The sequence below is a fragment of the Microcaecilia unicolor genome, chromosome 8 (genome assembly GCF_901765095.1).
Source record: "Microcaecilia unicolor chromosome 8, aMicUni1.1, whole genome shotgun sequence".
Lineage (NCBI taxonomy): Eukaryota > Metazoa > Chordata > Amphibia > Gymnophiona > Siphonopidae > Microcaecilia > Microcaecilia unicolor.
The window spans coordinates 227,715,343-227,737,517 of NC_044038.1; the positions used below are offsets into that span (position 1 = coordinate 227,715,343).

General features: G+C 41.4%; 1 protein-coding gene across 5 annotated transcripts in view; it reads right to left on the bottom strand.

Moving 5' to 3' along the window:
• LOC115476921 (protein-glutamine gamma-glutamyltransferase E-like) overlaps nucleotides 1-21,087 on the bottom strand; it is a 35,290-nt gene extending 14,203 nt beyond the window's left edge. The window contains exons 1-2 of one of the 5 annotated variants that reach the window (XM_030213500.1): nucleotides 20,999-21,086; nucleotides 3,023-3,250 (exon numbers count right to left, since the gene is read on the bottom strand). The gene's annotated coding sequence lies outside the window, so the exon portion shown is untranslated. Of the gene's footprint in view, nucleotides 1-2,134; nucleotides 2,224-3,022; nucleotides 3,251-20,194; nucleotides 20,425-20,998 lie in introns of those variants that run through there. The other 4 variants (XM_030213501.1, XM_030213503.1, XM_030213502.1 and 1 more) reach the window with 4 other exon arrangements.
• Between the last annotated feature and the right edge of the window lie 1,088 nt (nucleotides 21,088-22,175).

The following is a 22,175-nucleotide window of genomic DNA, read 5'->3' on the forward strand; positions in this document are numbered from 1 at the left end:
ATTCATCTCTGTTGTTTCTGCTCAAAGCGATGCAAATTTAACGTTCATACAACTCAAGTGCTTTATCCAAGACAGCCCAGTAAATTTACAAGCTTCAGAGTCTAATCTCCACAGTAACAGTCTGTTCTCACACAGCAAACCCAAATACAAATGAAATGAATCTGTCTAGTCTCAGCCTCAATCCCCTCTTTCTCCAGTTATTTGCTCCCTAGTTCACAAAGAGGCATATTTTCAAAGCACTTAGCCTTCCAAAGTTCCATAGAAACCTATGGAACTTTGGAAGGCTAAGTGCTTTGAAAATATGTCTCAAAATCATTCACGGAGATGCACCAGCCTACATGTCAGACCTCATAGATTTACCACCTAGGAATGCCAAAAGATCATCCCGCACATTCCTTAACCTGCACTTCCCTAACTGCAAAGGTCTGAAATACAAACTAACACACGCGTCAAACTTCACCTACTTGAGTACACAGATATGGAACGCATTGCCGCGTAACTTAAAAAAGACTTACGAATTAATGAACTTCCGCAAACTACTGAAGACCCATCTCTTCAACAAGGCATACCACAAAGATCTACCAATGTGAATATAACATAACTCCTCCACATATATTCAGAACTATCTCAAAATATCTATCGTGCTTTATCTTTTTCACGTTCCCAAGATCCTTCTGTAACACTAATTGTATATTTTCTAATATATGTCCACTATTCATGACTATTGTACGCCACATTGAGCCTGCAAAGAGGTGGGAAAATGTGGGATTAAATGCAATAAATAATAATAATAATAACTAATGAAAAATCATGGTTAGAATATAATAAGTAGCAACAAGATACTGTTTCACTCATTTATTTCAATAATTAAAAACTGTTGAACACTTCTTCAGTCTGTTGGAAGTCTTTGTCTTGTGTCGCCAATTGCAGGCTTCCTGAAAATTTGAAATGCCTCTAATAACAGCCCACCCCAGAATTCAGAAAACCCAGTCTTTCTAATAGAAGGTGATTATTAGAGAGAATACACCGTGTTAAGACCACACAGTTCACCCTAAAATGTCTAAATACAATAGTGAAACCTGTCGTTGCAACTTCATAACCACAATATTTTGTTATATATCTAGTGGATTAATATTTGTTGGAAGCAGAAATTAACAGTAATGTGCTAAAATGTCACAGTCGTATTAAGCAGTTAAGTACACACATCACTAATGACCACAACCCCAAGACACATGAACTTCACTACTTCCTAAACAGTTGTTGACTTAAATGAATGTCAATAACCTTTCAATCAGGACTGGAGTACAAATCAAGGTAAGGTATACACATATGAGTTTATCTTGTTGGGCAGACTGGATGGACCATGCAGGTCTTTTTCTGCCGTCATCTACTATGTTACTATGGAGTATTATATATTTCAAACCACAAAAATCAATACTCCTTGAAATGTGGCTCACAACAACTTTTAATGGTATCTGTTCCGAAAAATTTTAAGAACTGTTTATCAGAAGGAAAAAGCCTCAGAAACCTTTTTTTTTTTCTCTGTCACCGGCATAAAAATCCTTCCTTCACCACTGTATTTTCTACTGTTTTATGTGATTGCTGACCTGCTTAAAACATCCCTCAAATCACTGGCCATCGTTTTGCAACCATTCCTCATGCTGTTGCTTCAGGGAGGTGATAAAACATTTTACTGCCCCATTAATGTCTGGGTTGTGAGGAATAGCTGCGAAATGCTGGCCACTATTAGAGACTTAAGAGTTTATTAAGCTAAGTGTTACTTTCTTTTTTTGGAAATGGTTTGAGGAATGTTTTGAGCACTCACAGAAAATAATAGAAAACAGCCAATGAAGCAAAACTGGTTTTTATGCTAATCACAGAGAAACAAGACTTAAAGGTCTTACCCTAAAGAAGTTCTCCTCAGGCTTTTTCTTTCCAATGAATGATTCGTAAAATTTCTCAAAACAGACATATCTTTAAAAGTTGTTGTGATCCGTGTTTAAGGTATTGGCTTTCTGTGGTTTAATAACCTTCCAACAGCCATAATGCAATGGCCCAACTGTTCCTTGTACTTTGAAAACATACAGGTACTTGACATTGTTTTGATGCCGTGCCTTCTACTTACTGAACCTACACTTTTGATTTATGTTGAAATTGGCTAGCAAGTCAATCCAGAGAACTCAGGCACTTCCGACTACATAAATCACAATCATACTAGAGAACAACCCTAAACACTCCTCCCTTTAACGTTCAATGACCAAATAATTATTCCAATAGGGAGATACAATTCTTTCAATGAAGGTTTCCTCACACCCACAATGATGAAAAGTTATTTATATTACTACACAGACCTCCTGCCTGCTGGAGACTGAGAAAATACTGGGGCTAGGCTCACATGACCAGGGCTCTTATTGGCTCTCTAGAGTCAGAGTTTTTTTTTTTCTCAGTCTCCACCTGCTGGAAGGCGAGCACAACCCATCAGTCCAATCCTGGTCCGGTCCGGAGGGACGCTAAAGGGAAAGTTATTTATATTACTACACAGACAGGTCTTCCAGGAAATGGCATCACTGTTTCGCAAACTGAACACTGGAGAGGTCTCTCTTGAATGATACTATTCCAGATTGCATTCAACTAAAGTGTATTGGGATATTATTAAATCTTGGAAGCAACAAGGTTCATGGAAATAAAGAGCGGAGAAAAGCTATGGAAATCTAACTCCGACGGTTTCCATAGGCAACAGAATGTATAATAGAGAAGGAAGAAGTTTTATAAATACTAACGATTATAATGCAAAATAAAGACAAAAGGTCATAGACACGTCACCAAAAGGATACACAGGCTACAGAATGAACAGTCATAGCACTGAAAAAAAGATAAAACCTTTATATACATCTAATGTCTCCGATTTTTTTTGCACTTGTTTCTTAAATTTCCAAAACTAAGTCAGTATATAAAATTTGAGATTGAATTATCATTGTAGTATAAAATCCCTTTACAAGAACAGTGCTGCTGATCAACTCACCCGTTTCTTGGTGCAATGGTATATTTTCAGCCTTATTCCTAGGTCTTCTTTCTTTTTCCTTTTGTACCTTTAGTTTTTCAAATTAAAGCTGTACACAGAGGTTTCCTAGTGTCGTACCTTCTGTTTGAAAAATCTTCCGTGTCTAGTCTCTGGATCGTTCTATTTATACATCACCTTTTCATAATCAGTAGCTCCCTCATTTACTCAGTTTCACAGGAATGGGAGTGGCTAAATGGGAGGATTCAGACAAATGGATCATTATTATCTCCTAAGGAATGAAATAAAAACCAAACTGAAAAAAAAAGGAGTCAAAGTGTGAGTCAAAGTGAATGGACTTCTTAAGCCAACCTTCTCAAGGGAAGGCTCATGAGATCACAAACTGTGTGTGTGTTTCTGTGTGTTTTGTCTCAATAATTCCTCTGTTTAGGGTCCTATCTTCACCAACATTTTAACAGGTTGGTGGGTTGAAAGGGTATTGGGGGGAGGAATTTAAGAACACACATAGACGGAAAACACATCCTAGAAAGCAGGCTCCATTACTACTGCCTGGAACTTCTGGTTATGATGGGACATCTGTCAACTCTAAAATCCCGTATTAATTATATCATAGAAACAGCAAAACAACGTATGAAACATGACATATAAGTCAAACCCCAAAACTGACTACAAGTGACACCATCATATTTTCAAAGCACTTAGCCTTCCAAAGTTCCATAGGTTTCTATGGAACTTTGGAAAGCTAAGTGCTTTGAAAATATGCAGTGTGTACATTTTCACACCCCGACTCATGTTTGGTTTTAGTGACGTATAAACTCAACTCTCTTTCTTACAAAGCAGGATACAGACTAGTTGAACTACTTCTAAAATGCAACCTGTGCACTCTTTAAAGGCTTCATCTTCCTCTTACTGGTAGATTCTTTCTATAGTAAGCTACTAATTACACACATAATTTTAAATGTGTGAATTCTGGTACAATAATTTTGATACACTTCATAAGATCGTATCTCCATTTTTTTAAAAACATATACTGTTGGTTTGCAGACAGAGTTGGATTATATTAGACCCTAAGCAAACATACATCTATAAGTCCCCATTTAATTTTATGCCCCAATCCCCAGGGATGGGTTTTTCCAATCATCTTTCCCAAGCTGCTTCATTCTCAGACCGCCTCTGCTGAAGTAGCTCAGGAAAAGCTGCATGTGTTGGTTTTTCTGTGTGGCAGCAAAAGAAGCAGCGATTTGCAAGTGAGCATGGGGGCTGAGTGAGAGATGCTCACGCGCCCTGACTCCCACAGAATCCAAAGAAAGAGGAGCCATCAAGCGGCCTGTGAGCGCATACTGATCTAATCCTTGCACTCACTCCCGTCTTGCAGCTTTCCTGGGCTGCTCTAAAGAGATGAATTGGGAGTGGGTAGGGGTAAGTATTGAAGCCATACAGAGAGGAGAAGAGAAGTAGTGCAAGTTTGCTAGAGATACAGACTGTCAGTAGATTACGGGTAATTAAACTGCCGATTTAAGATACTTTCAGCCATTGATTTCATTTATTTGGCCCCAAGCATCTCTCCCAGTCTGTGGGCTCCCCTTTGACTCATGTGCCCAATTTGCTTATGCAGTAACCCTGCCCTCACAGTTGGTCGGATCCCAAAAAGTAGGTCTTAGAAAACTTCAAATGAGTTGCAAACTAAATACCAATTTAAAAGTCAACAAAACACCACATTGCCAACTGAGATTAAAAGAAAGATGTACCTTGGAAGAAGAACTGTCAAAGCGATTTGCATGGACAAAAAGCATCCTACCCACTTTAAATAGGCTGTCTGAAATCCCTCTCCCACTCAAAAGTTTGTGCATTGCTTCACGTCGTCGTGCTTCTAGCCACATTGAGAAAGGGCATTCCAAGTGTTGTAACAGGGGAGAAAAAGGATGTGCATATACTAAATTTTCCAATTTTCGAAGACTTTTTCTTAACTTTAGCTGCTGAAAATACAGGCGCAGCTGCCTCTGGCACAAGAATGTGTGGCCAACTAACTATTCACTTTCCCCCAAATTCTATATATGGCTTCTTAAGTTGTGAACGCTAATTTGACCGCATAGGCCAAATTGCGTACACAACTTGATTAACAAGCCAATCAGCGCCGATAACCGGTATTTAACAACCAATTAGGGACTGTCCTTCTTTGTTAAACTGTACAGCGCTGCGTAACCCTAGTAGCGCTCTAGAAATGTTAAGTAGTAGTAGTAGTAGTAGTACTAATTGGCTTTAATTAGAATTTATGCACACAATGTTCTAGGCGTATTCTATAACGCAGTGCGTGTAAATTCTAATAGGAACAGTGGAAAAGAAGGCGTGACCATGGGTTGTGGACGTTTCAAAAAACTAAGGACCCTGTTTAGTAAGGTACGCTAGCGTTTTTAGCGCACGCTAAACGCTAAGTCGCCCATAGGAACATATGGGCGACTCTAGCGTTTAGTGAACGCTAAAAATGCTAGCGCACCTTAGTAAACAGAGCCAGTGGCGTAGGAAGGGGGGGCCGTCCGCCCCGGGTGCACGCCGCTGGGGGGGGGGGGGGGGTGTCGGCTCCGCTGGTTCCCTGCTCGCTCTGCCCCGGAACAGGTTACTTCCTGTTCCGGGGCAGAGAGAGCAGGGAACCAGTGAAGCCGACGCAGCTCCCAGCAACATGCAGTTGGGGCGGATTGGCCCTACCGCCTGTCCCTCGCCGCTTTGCGATGTAAGTACGCGCTCCGGGGAGGGGGGGTGCGCTCCAGAGGGGGAGGGTGCACCGTGCTAACCTGGGGGGAGGGGTGCGCAGCGGCGACCCGCCCTGGGTGTCAGCTGCCCTCGCTACGGCACTGAACAGAGCCCTATGCACACTATTATAGAATACACTCGATTTACACAGGTATTTAGGCCTGGTTTAGGCGGCCTAAATGGATGCTAACTTTAGCAGTAGTTAACAGAATCACGCTAACCGATTTTAAGGCACTATTTACAGAATTTGGCCCTTTGAGAACTAGCGTAAAGTCCACAGATTAAAAAAATATGCAGAGTCTTTGTCCCAACGAAGTCCTTTTCAAAACTGCACCCCCCCCCCCCTCTGTAAACAGGACAGTATTTACAATATGCGTACGGACAGATTTTTTTCTAAATTTTCATTCATTAGCATGCCTACAGAAAGGCCATATATCAAATGGGGAATAAACAAACTTGCTAGTCATGTTTGGAACTATATGACAAATTAACCAACAAACACCGGATCTGGATTAGTCCAAATTGAATATGATCTTGCAATGACCTCACACACGATAAACAAAAAACAAAGGCTTGTGAGGCAACCTGGACTACATCTGCAGTGAATCATCATATCATTCTGTATTACACATCAAGCATGAACATCAACAATTCACCCAAATTATACATAATGATTTTTTTTTAATGGGGATAATGCATAAGGAAGTAACACAATCGTATCTTAAAATAGCTTACTGCAATTCCTTCCACTAGAATTTTCTGGGGCAAGATGAAAGCAGAAGTTATTTGGGATTTTATAGGTACAAATCAGGAGTTTCATTATAATTGCACAGTGTGTACCTTACTATGCATACAATTAACTGCACTTTTTTTTTTTAAACTCAGCACCTTGTTCGTAATCCTGCCTCCAATGCTTGTTCTGAAATTTGGAGTGATGCTCAGAGCTACGCCAACATTTATAATGAAAATGTTAGGGTTAAGCTTTATAACAAATTGTTCTGCCTAAACGTTTACAATCTCACAGCACACACATGATATGTTTTAAATGGCTGTTTTGTTGCTTTATTTTCTTATCAAGTACTTAAATGCTGGAACTCCTTCCCTCTTGCATTGAGAATTAAACCTTCTTATCTTAGGATTTCAACAGTTTCCTAAATCTATCTTTTTAGGAACTATATTAAGACTTCTATTTAATTATATAATTTTGTTTTTATTAATGCTTCTAATTAGGGGATTTTTTTTTCCTTAAAAAACTTTTTCTAATCTGAGCCAAAAAGGCAAGTAGTGGACAGAAGTTCCCATTGTATTATATCGTTGTTTTCTAAGTATATCACTTTCAATAGACAGAGAACAAACCTAACAGTTCACAAAACATAATAGTACAATAAAAACATTATAAAAAATACTAAATCAAAACACAATTCTAATGCACAAATACAGTTCATAAAAAAAATGAAACATCAATACATTTTCTAAACTAAATGCTAACTGTATTTAATGGAGCGTTAAGTGCTTCCTAGGTAACAAGCCAGATGCTAAAGACAAGATTTAATTTACATAGACATCACATGAAAAATGCCAGTGCCAGCCAGGATTCCACTCCTGTGGGGCAGCACTTTACAAAACCAGAACACTGTACCAGTGAAGTAAGAATCCTGAAAGGTAGCTTTAAAACAATGCAGGAACGCAAGACCTTTGAAGTCAGAATGATTAAATATTTTGACACCCACCAGACAGGACTTAACAAAGATCTGGGTTTTCTAGCCCATTATAAACCATAAAGTTGTATTGCTCTGTTTGTCACCCTCCTCTCACCTATCCACCCCCATCCTGTTAGACTGTCACTGAAATGCTTTGATGTTTCACTTATATATACAGTCATCTACCAACACTTGCTTATTTCCGATCTGACGAAGAAGGGCAACCTTCGAAAGCTAATCAAGAAATGTATTAAGCTATGTCCAATAATAAAAGGTTCCACATTAGGAGTCATTGCCCAGGAAAAGGATCTAGGTGTCATCACTGATGATATGTTGAAACCAGTGGTGTGCTGGTAAATGTTTAACAACAGGCTCTCTCCCCCGTCCACCTCTGCGCCCCCCCTCCCAAATTGCAGAGCTGGCTATAGCCGGGGAGCCTGGGGGGTGGGGGGGGCGCCAATGCATTACTGTCTCCAGGAAAAAAAAATGAAATGCTCCCTAAGTAAATAAATATAAACTTTTAACGTTGAGAACCTGATTCTCATAACATGATGTCTGTTTTAGAAGCCCTTTACCAGGAAAAAAAATCTCTGCAGTATACCCAAAATGACACAAATCAAATTAGCATACAGACCAGGAATTAGAACAGACAGTCTTGCCAACTCTGAAAAACAATGCGTTATCAAAATCTCAGAACCTAACAAACAGATCCCTATTCAGACACTTGGCCTTGCAGTCATACATGCAGAACAGAGATAGCTCCTATTCAAATTCTTCAAAAATTAACCTGAAATCCTAAGAAGTTAGACTCTGCATGCAGCACAATACCAGAAAAACAGAAAGAAATACATTGCTTTACATTGTAAAATATGATAGCAGGTGTAAATTCTCTAAGTGGACATATTCCAAACACTAAAATGAAAATAAAATATTTTTTTCAACCTTTGTTGTCTGGTGACTTTGTTTTTCTGATCATGCTGGCCCAGTATCTGATTCTGCTGCTCTCTATCTGTTCCCTTGACTCCATTTCCAGGGCTTCCTTTCCATTTATTTCTTTTCTTTCCTCCTTTCTTCTTCATTTCTTGCCCTCCATAAGTAAAAGCTGGGTCCTCCACAGACTTGACTGTCCAGTGGATCCAGCTTCTGCCTATTTTCTCCATCCATGTGCAGTTTTTCTCCTCTCTTCCTTTTCCCTCATCTCCTTCCTCTCTCTTCCCTCCATGTCCAGCATTTCTCCTTTCTCCCCTCCATTCATGTTCATCTCACACCCTCTCTCCCTTCCCCTCCATCCATGTGCATCTCCTTCCTATCTTCCCTCCCCTCCATCCATGTCCAGAATTTCTCCTGCCCTTCCCTCCATCCATCCATGTCCTGAAACTCTCCTCTCTCCCCTGTCCTCCCCTCCATCCATGTTCAGCAACCCTCCTCTCTCCCCTGCCCTCCCCTCCATCTACCCATGTCCAGCAACTCTCCTCTCCCCTCCATCCACCCATGTCCAGCAACTCTCCTCTCCCCTCCATTCACCTATGTCGAGCAACTCTACTCTCTCCTGCCCTCCCCTCCATCCACCCATGTCCAGCAACTGTCATCTCCCCTGCCCTACATCCATCTATCCATCCATATCCAGCAATTCTCCTCTCTCCCCTGCCCCCTCCATCCATCCATGTCCAGCAATTCTCCTCTATCCCCTGCCCCCCTCCATCCATCCATATCCAGCAATTCTCCTCTCTCCCGCCCCCTCCATCCATCCATGTCCAGCAATTCTCCTCTCTCCCCTGCCCCCTCCATCCATCCATGTCCAGCAATTCTCCTCTATCCCCTGCCCCCCTCCATCCATCCATATCCAGCAATTCTCCTCTCTCCCGCCCCCCTCCATCCATCCATGTCCAGCAATTCTCCTCTCTCCCCTGCCCTCCCCTCCATGTCCAGCAGTTTCTCCTCTCTCCCTGGGCCCTGCCCTCCCATCCATGTCCATCGATGGTGTAAATCCTTGTGCCTAAATTAGGCACAGATCTCCCTTACTCTATAATAAAGTGACTAAATTGGAGGCGCGCTCCTGATCCTCCCCCTTTTTGGAGCCACATGTAAATTTTATGAATGAATCCCGGCATCTAAAATGCACATGAAGTTTTAATTGATGCCAATTAGCACTGACCAATGATTGTTAGTACCTAATTATTGGTACTAATTAGTTGGTTATTCACAAATTGGGAGTTTATATACTTCCCAAATCTCTGTCCTGTTAAAGTAAAAACTTGGAGTTGTTATGATCAGGATCTCTCAAAAGTTGGACTCACTCAACAGGGAATAGTTGAATCACCAAAGTTTGTACCCAACCAACTAAATTTCAAAGAGTATCACTCTATAATCCAAAATAAGTATAAGATGAGTCGTTGCCTCTTTTATCAATGATATTATTTTATTAATTCGCATTTATTTACTGCCTATTTGAAGAAATTCACCCAAGCCAATGTACAGCAAGTATAACCCAGACATAAAGGTAACCCCTTTATGCAAGTACCAAGCTGCACACAGCTTAGGAGGGGGCCACCACTTGCATGATGGCTTCTTGGTTGACTATTAGTAGGCTGGTTTGCTATTGCCTCCCCCAGTCATCTAAATTTCCAAGTTTATTTGTTTGATATACCGTATATCATAAACATCTCTGTGGTTTACAAAGACAAACTAAAAATAAAATAATGCTCATGTAGAAAGGAACGCTATATTTAAAATAGGACAGAAAGAAAGAGACAAGCTTTAATTTGCAGTCTCAGGTATTCCAGATCAGGCGGTGCTGCAGGCCCATCAGGACCCCCATTTTAGCTCAGTTTCCAAAAGTCTGTTTAAAAAATGTAAGTTTTGAGCCCTATTTTGAACTGAATGTGGGATTCGGGTCAAAGTTGTTGTGGAAGGGTGTTCCAAAATGTGGGGCCAGGAATGTTGAATTTAGAAGAAAAGACATGAGTACATCTGCTAAGCAGACACGACCTGGTATATACACCATGAGTAGCTGTGATAGGAACTGTGGGAACCCTGAATGAAGGACATTATATAGCAAGGTTATGATCTTGTATGGGATTCTGGCAATTATAGGTAAACCCGTGTTCTGATTTAAGTGGTAGTGTGATGTGATTTCTATTGTAATCAGCATAACTGTAGTGTTCTGAATACTTTGGAGTCTTTTTAGGTCAGTTTGATGAAGATCCTGAAAAAGAGACATTACAGTAATGTAACATTCCGTGGATGAATGGGTGAAGAATGCGAAGTGCATCTTACTGATCAAAGTTTCTTCAGAGAAGCTTTTTGAACCACTGATGAGATATCCTGTTGAAGATCTAAATGGTCACCAATGATGACCCCAAGGCGTTTCAGAGAGCGTACAACTTTTACACTAGTGGCAGCTGTACGCCAGCATGTCAGAAAAAAATTAATGCTTTTGTTTTTCCTATATTTAGCTTCAACTTACAGATAGGTAACTAGTCTACAATAATGCTTCTTATTTAAAACCAAATAAAACAAAACATAGAAAACAAAATAAGATGGTACCTTTTTTATTGGACTACCGATATATTTTTTGATTAGCTTTCGAAGGCACCACTTTCTTCTTCAGATCAGAAATGAGCAAATGTTACATAGTAACATAGTAGATGAGGGCACAAAAAGACCTGCACGGTCCATACAGTCTGCCCAAGAAGATAAACTCATATGTGCTACTTTTTGTGTATACCTTACCTTGATTTGTACCTGTCCTTTTCAGGGCACAGACCGTATAAGTCTGCCTAGCACTATCCCCGCCTCCCACTACCGGCTCTGCCATCCAATCTCTGCTAAGCTCCTGAGGATCCATTCCTTCTGAACAGGATTCCTTTGTGTTATCCCACGCATGTTTGAATTCCGTTACCGTTTTCCTCTCCACCACCTCCCGCGGGAGGGCATTCCAAGCATCCACCACTCTCTCTATATTTGACAAATATCTATATATGACAAATATCAGAATATAGAAGTGAAACACAAAAGAATTCCAATGAGAGACCCACAGGAAGAGGGTGGGATGAGAGACAGGGAGAGATGGATGGCTGCTAAACAGGGTGACAAAGCAGTATAATTTTATAGTTTATAATGGGATAGAAAGTCCAGATCTTTGTTAAGTCCTGTCTGGTGGGTGTCAAACTATTTCATCATTTTGACTTCAAAGGTCTTAACGTGTTTTTTTTGGACTGTCTTAAAATTTCGTTTTAGTATTCTCACCGTAAAATCATTGATGCAGTGTTTGTTTTGTAATGTGCTGTCCCTCAGAGGTGACATCCTGGTTACAAAACCAGAACATTGCATCAATGATTTGATGGTGAGAATACTAAAATGAATTTTTAAGACAATCCAGGAAAGTAAGACCTTTGAAGTCAAAATGATGAAATATTTTGACATCCACCAGACAGGGCTTAAGATAGATCTGGGTTTCCTATCCCATTATAAACCATAAACTTATACCGTTTTGTCATCCTCTTATCAGCCATTCATCTCTGTCTCTCACCCACCCAGCTCCCCCTGTTTCTCACTTAACCCACCCCACCCTCTTCCTTTTGAGACTGTTATTGGAATGCTTTTGTGTTTCACTTCTATATTCTGGTATTTGTCAACATTTGCTCATTTCTGATCTGAAGAAGGGAGGTTACCTTTGAAAGCTAACACATTTTTTGGTTAATACATTAATACATGACGTTAGTCCAATAGAAAAGGTATCATTTTTTTCTAAGTTTTGTTTTATTTCTATTTATTACGTTTAAAAGTGGACAAACACAGTTACCACGCCACTTTATATTTAAAACAAGTAGCGAGATGTGGTAGCCATATTAGTCCACTTCTAAAAGCACTTTACAAAACCAGAACACTGTACTAATGATTTTATGGTGAGAATACTTAAGGGAAACTTTAAAACAATACAGGAACGCAAGACCATTTGAAGTCAAAATGATTAAATATTTTGACACCCACCAGACAGGACTTAAAGATCTGGGTTTTCTAGCCCATTATAAACCATGAAAGTTCACTGCTTTGTCACCCTCTGATCACCATGCATATCTCCCTGTCCCTCATCCTCTCAGCCCTCTCTGTTTCTCACCTAGCCCACCCCTCCCTCATCCTTTCAGACTGTCACTGAAATACTTTGTTTCACTTATATATGCTGTTACTTATCAAAATTTGCTTATTTCTGATCTGACGAAAAACGGCTACCTTCGAAAGCTAATCGAAAATGTATTAAGTTAGTCCAATAAAAAAGGTATCATCTTATTTTCTTTTCTATGTTTTATTTTATTCTATTGACTGCTATTTAAAACAATAATTTAAGATTGTGGAACAGAGAAAGTAGCTAAGTACCTACATATAATAAATGTAAATCACTATGATTGTACCACAGAAAGCTGGTATTTCAAATCCATGACCCATAACCTCCTTAGGCCCCCAGACCATGCTCCCTTGCCATACATGTGCTTTAGATGTGTATATCCCGGCCTTATGAAATCAGGATTTAAATGTATACATCTAAATGCTGGTTCATGCATGTCTAAAACACAAATAGTGTTTCCAAAATAAGCACCATGGGCAATAAACAATTAGAGAAGTAAAAATAGTCAGTACACATTATGGTATAGCATGCCTCCTACAATGTCAACACAAGTTAAAACATCTTACCAGACAGCATGTGGGTAAGTGGAACATGTAGACAGGTAAGATAGAAAGAAAATAAGGATGGCTAACATAGAAAATTCATATATGGGGGTCAGAAAATCTGAATGAAAATGGCACAGCGTAAGAGTGGATATGTAAATACAGTATGTGCAGCTGGAGTTAGTTCTTGTGTGTAGTGACTAGCTAGTTAGTTAGTTGCATTTCCCATAAAAGCTTCAGATTTGCAAATCAAAAATATTCAGTATGGGAAAATGATTAATGTAGGTGAGAGAAGGTGAATTCCCTCATTGAATGAGCTAACTTTTTTTTTTTTTATTTGTACCCCGCGCTTTCCCACTCATGGCAGGCTCAATGCGGCTTAGTCACTTATTTGTACCTGGGGCAATGGAGGGTTAAGTGACTTGCCCAGAGTCACAAGGAGCTGCCTGTGCCTGCAGTGGGAATTGAATCCAGTTCCCCAGGACCAAAGTCCACCACTCTAACCACTAGGCTACTCCTCCACTTTCAAGGATTAGCAAGACTTCTCAAGCTATCCCTCCAGTTTCAACATATCCTCCAGATCAAACTTCAGCAATTGTGTGTCCCGTGCATTTTGCGTTACCTCGCCTGCACCAATTCTAAGTGGTCATCCACAATCCAGCTGATTCATTTTCTGCTGTGAGGCCATGGCTTGAGTATTAAAACAGCAATCTCCATTTGAATTTCTTTGGAAGAGTTCAGTTGAGCAGCCACCATTTCTTAGACAGCATAAATCTTCCAGGATTTGCTTCTGAGCTGGGCCTGTCCTTGGATGCCCCCATTTTCCAGAATCAGACTTGTGGCACTTGAAAGGCAATAAAGTAAAGGTGCCTTGTTCCAATCAGCACTTTTTGTTCCTCACTGTCTCTGGTGAGTGATCACACACTTTTTGTAAGGGTGTCTATTTTGTCAGAGGGGAGCTGAGGAGGTAGTGTTTTGAAAACAATTCTCAGAGAAAGTCTCCTATGTGACCATCTTGGATGAGCTCTGGATCACCCCTTCCCCTCTCCTTTTCTGCACACATCCAGCAGATGGCCAAGACCTGTCGCTTCTTCCTCTATAACATCAGCAAAATTCGCCCCTTCCTCTCCGAGCACACCACCCGAACTCTCATCCACTCTCTCATTACCTCGACTACTGCAACCTACTCCTGACCGGCCTCCCACGTAGCCATCTACTCCCCCTTCAGTCCATCCAGAACTCTGCCGCACGTCTTATCTTCCGCCTTAACCGATATACTCATATCACCCCTCTCCTCAAGTCACTTTACTGGCTTCCGATCAGATACCGAATACAGTTCAAGCTTCTCCTACTCACCTACAAATGCACTCGATCTGCAGCCCCTCCTTACCTCTCTACCCTCATCTCCCCTTACGTCCCTACCCGTAACCTCCGCTCTCAAGACAAATCCCTCCTTTCAGTACCCTTCTCCACCACCTCCAACTCCAGGCTCCGTCCCTTCTGTCTCGCCTCACCCCATGCCTGGAACAAACTCCCTGAGCCCATACGCCGTGCCCCCTCCCTACCCATCTTCAAATCAATGCTCAAAGCCCACCTCTTCAATGTCGCCTTCGGCACCTAATCACTACACCTCTTCTCAGAAAACTTATCTACCCCAACTTGACATTTCGTCCTTTAGATTGTAAGCTCTTCCGAGCAGGGACCGTCCTTATTGTTAATTTGTACAGCGCTGCGTAACCCTAGTAGCGCTCTAGAAATGTTAAGTAGTAGTAGCTTAATTCTTCTGCAGTAGATACAGCGGCATATTGCAAAAGTCAGCAGCCTCTCTTCTGCAGAGAAAAGAAGGCAGCATTGTGTCTCAAACTGTTGTTTTTACAGCTATCTAAAGAAAACAGAAGTCATGCATATTGTCTCAACAAAGATGGATTCTTAAATTCTAAAGATTTGCCGTCATCTCATTAGAGCTTCCACCCAAATCACTTGTCAGGAAAAACATATTGCACTCCTACATATTTCCTTTTGTGTCTTTAATAAACGAAGGAATCTATAAATCTATACATATTAGGTCTCTGCAAGTGACATCTATTTGCTACGGCTATTAGAACTTGAACCCGTGTGCTTGTTTACCTGCACTCCTACGTGGCTCTTGCAGTTGCGTAGGCTGGAAGAAAACCAGGCATTAGCTTCCAGGAAGAATGACAGGAAGATGGCAAGGAATCAACAACGCAGATCAGTGTGGACTAGCAGATATAGCAAGCGGCTATGGTAAAGCAGCAATTACAACCCTAAATGAAGGCACGTAGGGATAACTTTCATGAAGTGGCATTTACAACCCTAACCACCTTACTGATCTTAATTTGCTATCATCTATTAAGTTATTACGGCTGGAATCATAAGAGGGACACAGTTATGGTGATTTTGGGGGGGGGGGGGGGGGGAAACGCTTGGATCAAGTAGGGCAGAGGTCTGCTAAACAAAAAACTCACTACCTCATACATGTTCTGCAGGTGTCAGTTACTTATTTATAAGAGCCAAATAAAGGAAGTTGTGCGATTAGACCTTTCATGAGTGGTGAAATTGACAGACCTGGGGTGGAACAGTGACACCTAATGGCCAGATTTTAGGCCCATGAGTGTAGCGTTCTGGAAGGAGCCTTTGTACAGTAGTGACAGAATAAGCAGGGCTGGATTAAGTCCAACTGATGCCCTAAGGACAGCTCAACAGTGGCTCCCCTTAGCCCTTCCATTGCTTAACTGAAAAGACAGTAAGACTCAATAAGTGCTGAGAAATATCATTATTGCACTAAACAAAACATCAAATATATTCATGATTAGAAAAACACTGAAATTCATGTTGGATAATAGAAGTGGAAGACGGCCGTGAACGATTTAAAGGCCTGATAGCTAGGGGGGAAAAAACCCTTCTTTCCCTTGGTGCCCTAAGCATGTGTTTATTTTACTTAATGGTTAATCCAGGGCTGAGAATAAGTGAGCTGGGAGGGAATAATAAAGAAAAACAATCCTCTGGCAGTTGTGAGTGGGGGCTCATGGCACCAAGGTTCCAAGTCAAGCCCGGGTCTGACCGAGTTGGAGGACCCGAAGAAAATCCTCTCCCCCAAAATAAGAAGCAGTACAACCATAACCTGGGTATTTTCTAACAGGTTGCCTATATTAAAATTCCAAAAGGCGCCTAATCTATAAATGCATCACAGATTCCCATAACCCTTTATAAAAGAAGTCCCCAGATCTCCCACACAAGTTTAAACCTACTTTGAAGGTGTAAATGGCTGCCTGTAGCTATGGGGGCAACTTTAGAAAGGTCGCCCAAATTTCAGTGCCAAAATGCAGGTTGCTGAGCATGAATTTCTATAACTGCAGCTGGGCCCCTACAGAACAGAGCGTTAAGTCCACATATTAATGCCAACACTGAGGCAGTAACACGCCTCGTAAATGTGAGCCTGTAAATATTGCTGTTTACTATGTAACTTATAGCATTCTATAAGTTACAGGTGGGACCTGTCCACGTGTTGTTCCCATTGCAGTTGTGCACTATGGACTAGATTCTATTTATGGCGCTTGAAAAATGAGCACCGAAAAAAATTCCCGCCAAGGTGTATTCTGTAAACCACACCTAATTTAGGCGCAGTTTATAGAACACGCCTAGGGGTTTTACAGAATATGCCTAGCAGCCATGATGGCGCCAACTCTAGGCACGGCCTTTTCCACCAAGTAAAATTTGGTGTAAGTATCAGCGCCTAAGTTAGGCACAGAGCAGGTGTATTCTATAACCCTGCATGTAGTTTTTTTCGGAACACCGACCTGCCCATAGCCACGCCCCCTTTTCAGAATACGCTTTGCCAATTAGTGTTGGTAATTGCTTGTTCAACACTTTTACCAACACCGATTGGCTAAAGATAAACTGCGCACACAAATCCAGAATACGACTAGATTTACGAGCACAATTTCAGTCGCACTATATAGAATCCGGAGGTATATGGGCTGAGTGCTGTTTGCAGACTATCACTTCGAATCCCTCCAGCATGTGCATATGTGAACATTCACAAAAGTGCTAACATCCTATAAGCTTAGCGCGCAAAAGGCATTAAGGTTATAGAATGAGGGGTTATTGGGGGGGCAGGGGTAATCCTGTAAGGAGCAACCTAGTTTTAGCCAGCCATAAATGGCTGTATTCCAGTCATTTAGGCATGTATATGGACACTTGCACGTGTAAATGCACTCTTTTAAAACAAAAGGATTTGTAGAAAGGTTTGTACCTAGTGGGTGTTTCCTTTCCTTAATAGAACAGGTTTAACAATAACCAGCACTTAGAGTGGAAGCCCTAATACGGAATTAGGGAAAGGGGATGGGATTAGACATACTGTCTTTCTATGATTATTATTATTATTGTTTGCATTTGTATCCCACATTTTCCCACCTCTTTGCGGGCTCAGTGTGGCTTACAATAAGATAAGAATAATGAAAATACATTTGTATTACAATTTGTATTACAATCAAAGCAGTTTACATATTATATACATGTACCCTCTATTGAGGTGCCTCCAGGACACGTGGTGAAATACATTTGTATTACAATTTGTAATACATTTGTATTACAATTTGTATTACAATCAAAGCAGTTTACATATTATATACATGTACCCTCTATTGAGGTGCCTTCAGGACACGTGGTGAAAGTCTATTCCATGCAGGCACCCAGATTCTGTTACAGAATACCAGCAAAACCTGGTATCAGCCTGCCTAACATTTACATGCCTCCAGTTACACCAGCTATAGACTTGGCACAACCGTGGTTGAATAAAGTAAAATGGCAGCACCGATCATGCCCCTTCCATGTAAAAACTGCCCCGTATTTATGTGCTATACCACTTATACATGTATGTGTACATTTACCTGCAAGACACCAGTCTTCTGTACATTTACATACGGAAGAGATATGTAAATGCGGCTGCCTAGTTATAAAACTGTACTTCATGGACCAAATTGTATGTATAGCGCCTAAATGCACGCTGAAAAACCATGCTAAGCACTATTCTATAAACGGCACTCAAAATTAGGTGCCGATCCTGGGGTTAAACATATTCTATGCACCAATTAAACCCTGGTGTAAATCCTCAAATCTAAATTAGGTGTGGATCCCCCTTATTCTATAACTACACGCATAATTTGTGTTTTAATTAATGCTTATTAGTGCTGACAATTAGCACCCAATTATTAGCACTACTTGGCTCATTAATCAATTTATTTTAAAATATATTTACCATCTTAAAACCTAGGTGGGTTAAAATAATTGCATGTGCAAATTGGGTGCAAGCCCACAATTGTGCACACAATTTTAATCACCATTTATAGAATTTCAGGGCACAGGGGTACTCAACTATTTTATAAAATACGCACATACACTGCAACTCCGTCCTTCCTCTGCCCCAGCTATGCCCTGAAGAACGTGTGCAAGCAGAGTGTGAATAAGCATGCACCATTTTGATGGCATGCATATTCAATCACACATTTTCCACAGGCAGAAAACATGTTTTTATAAAATTACCCCCCAAGTGTAGAAATATGTAGCAGCCAAGGGAATAAACACAACAATTAAGGGTTACCCTTTTTATGCAAGTTATTTCACTCCACAAATGACAGAATTATTATTTTTTTTATTCAAACACATAAAGGTAGCAGAAAAACTTACTAAAAGGAAACAAAAATAAATATTACAGCAAAACTTTCAATACGTTGCATACAGACTTTATGCAAATATGGCCAAGATATTTGACGGTAAAAGATTTATGTGAGAAAATGCCTTTCAAGATTTTGGGTTGACATGCTCTGTAATCCTGTTATCATCATTGTATTTATGCTCTACAAAAGGAGTTCTTAATAGAGGCAAAGTCAATAACGAAGGTATAGCATCCAAACTGTAAAAATGCACCTTTTTATTAACTCCTCTTCTCCTTTTCACTTGGTCCAGGATCAGCCTAACCACTATGCAAATTAGGAAGCTGCCTATGGTGGAATATACACACTTATTTTATAAAGCATGCAGAACTTGTCTGTCCGCATTATTTTAGATTGTAAGCTCTATTGAGCAGGGACTGTCTCTCTATGTCAGGTGTTCAGTGCTGCTTGTGTCTGGTAGCACTATACAAATGCTAATAATAATAATAACTGCATGTACAAATCTGGACAAATCTCTCTTGTCGTCCCCCTTCTCCTCTACTGCTAACTCCAGACTTCGTTCCTTTTCCCTCGTGGCACCTTATGCCTGGAATAGACTTCCTGAGCCTGTATGTCTAGCTCCATCTCTACCTGTTTTCAAATCTATGCTGAAAACCCACCTTTTCACCACTGCTTTTGGCTCCTAGCCACTACTAAATTGCCCTCCCCTTGTTCCTTTCTCACCCAGTACTTCCCTTGTCCTTAATTGTCTTGTCTGTCTGTCTTATTTTTAGATTGTAAGCTCTTTTGAGCAGGGACTGTCTCTCTCTACGTTGGATGTTCAGCACTGCGTGCATCTGGTAGTGCTATACAAATGTTAATAACAATATAGTATTTATTTATTGCATTTGTATCCCATATTTTCCCACCTATTTGCGGGCTCAGTAGGAACATCATTTACACCCGCTCTTGAACAGATGTAATGCATGTGCCTTCAATCTAAGTACCATTCCATTGGTTTCATATCTATGTGCCTTTATAAAATAGGCACCTTTCTCTCCTACTACCCTCTAGGTTCCCTGTTATAAAATTACTCTTAAAAAGCAGCTGCTGCTTCCTCTCCGTTCAAAGCAACTTTGTACTTGGAAACAGCTTTTCTGTTTATTCCTTTCTTTTCCTACACAGCAGCAACAAAGGAACGAGACTAGCCTCTATTATTTTGTTCTGTGCCCACACCCAGTATCACTGGCAGCTCCTGTTAGTAAGCTTCCTAGGAAGGCCATTCTTTGGGGTGGGGGCGGGGAGGCTTAGAGACTTGCTGAATCAGAGACAGTGTAACTAGTGCTTTCGGCGCCTGGTCAAGGGAAGAGCATATTTATGACACCAACCTGACGCCTACTCTCTTCTCTCTCCTTCTTCCCAAACCTGGACAACAACGGGCTTCGCATCTGCCACCAATTTCAGTCCAGAGATACCAAGTCACGCGCACTCAGGGTTACCATTTGTCCGGATTTCCCCGGACATGTCCTCTTTTTGAGGACACTGTGGGGAGTCCGGGCGGATTTCTCAATTTGCTGGGTTTGTCCGGGTTTCTTCTCTGAGTCCTGACTCCTCCCCTATGGTATAAACAGACGCACGAGAACGTGAAGCGTCTGTGGCCAGCCCCAGTCAGCTGATTGCTGAGATCCTCCGTCCTTCCTCCTGCAGGCAGGCCCCTTACTTCTGTGATAAATGTAAACTTTCCAATCCCTCAGCCTTCCAGGGACAGTTAAATAGCAGCATTAACTAGTTGGCCTCTGAATGAATGAGCTATCCTTGCCCCTCAGCAGGCAGCTGCTAATTTCTGACCAGAATAAACAAAACGCCGAAAGCTGTATTCACTGAGGAGAGAGAGAGAGAGAGCCTTCTGCACTGCTGATGTCATGAAGCAGGGTTGAGTTTTGCTTTTCTAATTTTTTGTTTAATTCTGGAATTAAAAAATAATAATAAATAAATCCCAAGACAGTAGTCAATGGCTTCCTCTCTTATGCTGCTGTCTTCCTTTTTGGGGGACAAAAAATGGTAACCCGTGACTCGGCTGCCCCTCCCCCTCGCACTCTCACACACACACACACACACACCAAGCGCCCCTCTTCGCACGCATTCGGGGACCGGTTTGCCATCGTTCCCTCCCCTCCTCTCCCTCATCCTACCATCAAAGTTATATCTGAGGTCGCCAACAATCGCAAAGTTTGCTTCACCGGCCCCCCCGGCTCCGCCTTTCTTCTCTGACATAATAACTTCTCTCTGTTGGGGTCGGGAGCCCAATTGCCGGAAACAAAGAGGAAGTGGCGTCAGAGGAGGGCGGGCGGAACGCCGGAAGTGTTCGAAAAGGAAAGTTGTGGGAGGGGAGGGGAGAGGGTGGGGTCTCTCGCAGGCGATCTGAAAGACGGAGTAAAAAGAGTTGCCTTGCCACACAGGAAGTTCGGGAACAACAGGGGGGGGGAGTCCCGCGAAGATGGAGGTTGTTCCTGCGGGTTCCCGTCTTAGTGTACGAGCTTCTCAGTGACCAAGAACTTACCCAGGATTCTTCAAGATGTCCAAGTACCACCTCCCTTCCCTGATGCAAGGAACCGGCATGACGTCAAATAGTTAATGCTGGTTTCCAGGCAGCTGCCATATTGGTTCACCCCCCCCCCAAAAAAAAGCAAGGAGGTTATAGTTAGAAACATGCCGGTTTGTGCAGCGTAGGGATGCACACAGAAGTATCACAACGTTCGCTGGACAAATCTCTCATGTCGTCCCCCTTCTCCTCCACTGCTAATTCCAGGCTTCGCTTCTTTTCTCTCGCAGCACCTTATGCCTGGAATAGACTTCCTGGACCTATACGTCTAGCTCCATCTCTACCTGTTTTCAAGTCTATGCTGAAAACCCACCTTTTCACCACTGCTTTTGGCTCCTAGCCACTACTCAGTTCCCCTATCCTTGTTCCTTCTCACCCAGTACATTCCTCGCCCTTAATTGTCTTGTCTGTATTTTTAGATTGTAAACTCTATATTTATTTATTTTATTTATTTATTGCATTTGTATCCCACATTTCCCACCTATTTGCGGGTTCAGTGTGGCTTACAATACGTTTTGAATACTGGAAATACAAATGGTCATAATATAATTATAGGTACATTGTGAAGAGTTGTGGGAAGACAAAGTCAAAGTCGAAATATCATCTAGGAATAGAAACAATAGAATGTGTCAGTGGGGAAGTGATAGGGCGATAGGACAATAATGAAGGATATTAGGGTGTAACAGTTTTATCTGTAAGGGTGGTTTTAAGTGTGGTGAAAGTACGGGGAAGAGATTTCAGAAGAGATTGAATAGGTGCTTTTCTAT